Source organism: Carlito syrichta, unplaced genomic scaffold (genome assembly GCF_000164805.1).
Source record: "Carlito syrichta isolate Samal-C Ts95f unplaced genomic scaffold, Tarsius_syrichta-2.0.1 Scaffold33281, whole genome shotgun sequence".
Lineage (NCBI taxonomy): Eukaryota > Metazoa > Chordata > Mammalia > Primates > Tarsiidae > Carlito > Carlito syrichta.
This window is the reverse complement of record NW_006977377.1, coordinates 7945-12384: the sequence shown is the minus strand read 5'-3', so window position 1 is coordinate 12384 and position 4440 is coordinate 7945. Positions and strand designations below refer to the sequence as shown.

Sequence of the window (4440 nt, the reverse complement as noted above, 5' to 3'; positions counted from 1 at the left end):
AACTTATAACCTTTCAGAAAAATGACTTTTTACTTATTATGCTTACCTATTATTATTTAAATAAATAATAACTTATATTTAAATATTTTATAAAACTTATGGGAATTCTGATTTCTCAAGTCCTAAAGTTTATTTGTCTGGAATTTGGAAACATTATCTGAAGGAATATTTGAGTTTCATGACCTGGAGGAGTTGACAGTGGAGCTTTCCTTTATTTGATAGTCTTTCAATGTATTGTAGTTTATGTGTCCAAGACATTTTCCAGTTTTAATTCATCTTACCCTCACAAAACAGACAACTAGTTTTTAAAAATCCCTTGGCCAGGCTCGGTGGCTCAGCCTGTAATCCCAGCACTTTGGGAGGCCAAGACAAGTAGATTGCCTGAGCTCGCAGGTTCGAGACCCACCCGGGCAACTCAACAAAACTTCATCTCTACAATAAATCAAAAATTATTTACAAGCAGGCGCCTGTAGTTCTGGCTACTTGGCAGGCTGAGGCAGAGGGATCGCCGGAGCCCAGCAGGTGGAGGTGGAGGCTGTGGTGGCCAGGAGTACACCACTGCACTCCAATCTGAGCGGCAGAGTGAGACTCCAAAAAAAAAAAGATCCTTTAAGAAAAGAAATCTTAAGAAATCAAAGAAATCTTAATTTCAATCCAACAAGTAGTAGAAGAAATAAGAAAGACAACATTATAGGTTCTTTTGCCAGCTGTGTTACTCTGTGATCTTTGGATGTGTGAGGCCGAACGACAAAATAATCAGTAGATAAAGAAATAACCAATAAAGGTTAAGTTGAAAGACAAATTCTGAAATACAACAATGCACAGTTGACAGATTTATCAATACCGATACTGGCATGACCGGACCAGGGACAGTCTTACCCACAGGGCAAGTCTGGTTCTGGGAGACAGAGCAGAGAGTCTGCACTCAGGGAGAAGCTGATTACTTTTAAAAAAAGGCAGGAGTTGAACTGGGAAAAATACTATTTAACATAGTATTTTTGTTGCTGTTGTTTGTTTTGTTTTGGTTTTCCCAAACTGATTAATCAGGTGAATCATTCCACTTATAATACGTAGGAATGAAGTAAATGAAAAGGTAAAAATAGGTCAGAGTTATAATAGTAAATTCTTTGATTCTAAAGGCAGCTTTTTTCCCTACATCTTAACATTTCTGCGGTCAAGATTGCCTCTAATAATGAAAGATGTGTTAGATTACCATTGGACAGGTAGCAAAAATGGTAAGGTTATCAGTGCCTACTCCCGGTTAATTTGGTTATTTTGAACAACATAACAGCATGAATACAACTCTTCAAGTGTCATTTTAAAAAGTGATTATACATTTTGTTTGTGGTCTGAAAATCTGTCCTCGACATCACCTGGAAGTTAGGGAATGCCAGTGTTAACCTTGGCACAATGTGAGTGAGTGGTGGGAAGAAATCCTAGGGACCAGGACTACTATGAAGAACAATGGCATAAGTAGTGGCCTTGATGGCTGCAAAATAAATATAGTTGAAAATAAGTGGATATTGACCATGCTGCTCAAAACTTATTCATGTCCCTTACTGTGCCCAGGCAACCATGGATCGTGGTTCCAAGAAGCATCTGAAGTGGTTAACAAGCTTCAAATATTGGATGCCAGATAAATTGACTTGTATTAGCACTTCATTCATTCACTGGCCCCCGCAAATTGAGAGAGTTCTCCCTCTCATCATTTTCCTAAGAAACAGACTTAAATATGCTCTGATTACAGAGATGAAGTAAAGAAGATCTGCATACTGCAGTTCATTAAGATCGAAAGCAAGATCCGAACTGATACAACCTACCCTGTTGGTTTTATGGATGTAATCAGCATTGACAAGCCTGGAGAGAATATCCGTCTGATATATGACACTGAGGGTTGTTTTGCTACTCATTGTATCACACCTGAGGAGGCTAAGTACAAGTTGTGCAATGTAAGAAAGATCTTTGTGGGCACAAAAGGAATTCCTCATCTGGTGACACATGATGCTTGCACCATTGCTATCCTGATCCCCTAATCAAGGTGAATGACACCATTCAGATTTATTTGGAGACAGGAAAAATTATTAGTTTCATCAACTAGTAATTGACACTGATAACCTATATATGGTGACTGGAAGTACTAATCTGGGAAGAATCGGCATGATCCCCAACAGAGAAAGGCATCCTGGGTCTTTTGATGTGGTTCATGTGAAAGATGCCAACTGCAACAGTTTTGCCAACATTTTTGTTATTGGCAAAGGCAACAAACAGTGGATTTCTCTTTCCTGAGGAAAAGGTGTCCACCTCACCATTGCTTAAGAAACAAGGGACTGGCAGCCAAACAGCAGTGGGTAAAATTCTCTAAGTGACATGTTTCAAAGATCTTTTACCTAATTAAAGATAATACAGCATGAAAAAACTTATTCACAAGAGTAAGACCCTGTATGTTAAGAAGTCTTGAAATGCCTTATCCAATTTATTTTAGATCTCTTCCTTTTTATGTATCCAAAACACTGACACATGATAAAAAATCTGTATCCAATTAAGTATAGAAAAGCTGTTCCTATAAAGTGCAAATTCCGTCATAAAACATATTGTCATAATTTATTTAAGAGCATCATTTTTAAGTGGTTCATAAAATGGTATACTTTACAGTCAATGACATTAAATTCAATGAGTGATCATAAGTAATTTACATAGAGTGTTGGCTACATAGCAGATATAGTAATTTGCATGTATTATTTTATTTTATTATTAGAAAAAACAGAAATATAGAACTAAATACTATTGCTATTTCACACGGTTCAGAGGACTATGTAAAAATTACCCAACATCATATAGCCAGTAATTGTACAAATGAAACTTCAAACCCAGTGTAAAAAATAGAGTCAACTCATTTAAACACTCACTAAATTGTAACACTCAAGATATGCTGTTTACTTGGAAGTAACTCCTCTGCGGGAAGAAATGAATGATCTTAGTTCTAAGGCTAAAATAGAAAATATTATCTCTCTTTAGAAAATCTTAGCACTATCTCTTATTTTAAAGGTTTAATAGCATCCTGTCAAAGATATATCTTTTAAAAAGAGATTTTAAAGTTTTGTTGTGAAAGACTTCAAAGTTATTGCTAAATAAGAAATATTGACCCATCTTGTACCAGTCTTCCAACAGTTACACTTTTATATTTTATGTATGAAAGTGAGGCAGAAAAGAGCCACATTCTGTGTAGCTAGTAATGGAAGGAAGCAAATTAACCAACTGGATCAAAGTATTTATGGGAAATTAGGTTTTAGTCCTCACTGATCATAAAATGTAGTGTTGATAGACTCAAATTTAAAATAGAACTTAAAATGGTACTGCTTTTAATATTTAGATACAAGCTAGGTGCGGAAAACACTTTTTTAAGAAAAATTAATTCCACATGTAGACATGAGGGGTATTATAGTTTATATTTTATGGCATGCAAAAAGTGATTTAAAAATTTTTAATTACATAAAATAACGTGCAGCATTATAATTAAAAAAAGCCAAATCTTATCAAAATGACCTCTCAAAATTTGAAAACATTTAAGAAATCTATAGTCAATGTATTATTAATGACTCATAAGAAAGATACTCTTAGTTACCGTATATTACTTAACATATTTTGCAAGAATACAGGTTTCCTTTGTCAGAAGTAATTGAAATTTTAAAAATTTTTTTGACAATTTTTATTTCTTTCCCATTGCATATCTAAAATGCCTTTGTGGTTCTGCAAGTTTGTACCTAAGAGTTTTTAGGATCAAGGAAATGAAAATTTGCCCTGTAAAACTTGTTTTACTAGGTTTCTTGACCTGTTAAGGTATTCATGTGACTAGTGCACATGTAATTACAGCTGCATTCATGTCTAAATGTAAACATAATGGAAACATCAGCTGGGGTTAGATGTCTGAGATTCCAGTTAACTTTTTCTTTTTCTTTTTCTTTTTTTTTTTGAGTTGGAATCTAACTCTGATCCTCAGGCTGGAGTGCAGTGGCACGCTCATGGACACCCCAGCCTCAACCTGCTGGGTTCAGGCAATCTTTCAGCTTCAGCCTTCCAAGTAGCTGGATCTACAGGCACGTACCACCTAGCCCTGATAATTTTTTGATTTATTGTAGAGAAGAGGCCTCGCCAAGTTGCCCGTGCAGGTCTCGAACCCGAGGGTTCAGGCAATCCTCTCACCTCTGCCTCTAGCTTTTTCTTACTAAACAGGTTTTCAACTTAGTAATCCCACTTCTCATGATAGCATAGTTGAACAGTGGTAAAAAATATATGCACATCTCAGACAAATTTACTTATATAAGAAGGGATCACATTCTATAGCTAAAGTGAGTAAAGTTGGTTTGGGGAAAAAAATCATCCTTTGTTTCAGAGTCATCAAAGTCAAGCTTGAGGGTATTTACAGACAGAATGAAGCTTAAT

At 35.7% G+C, this 4440-nt stretch overlaps 1 pseudogene; it reads left to right on the top strand.

Moving 5' to 3' along the window:
• Positions 1-1575: 1575 nt before the first annotated feature.
• Positions 1576-2352, top strand: LOC103274047 (annotated as a pseudogene).
• The last annotated feature ends 2088 nt before the right edge of the window (positions 2353-4440 follow it).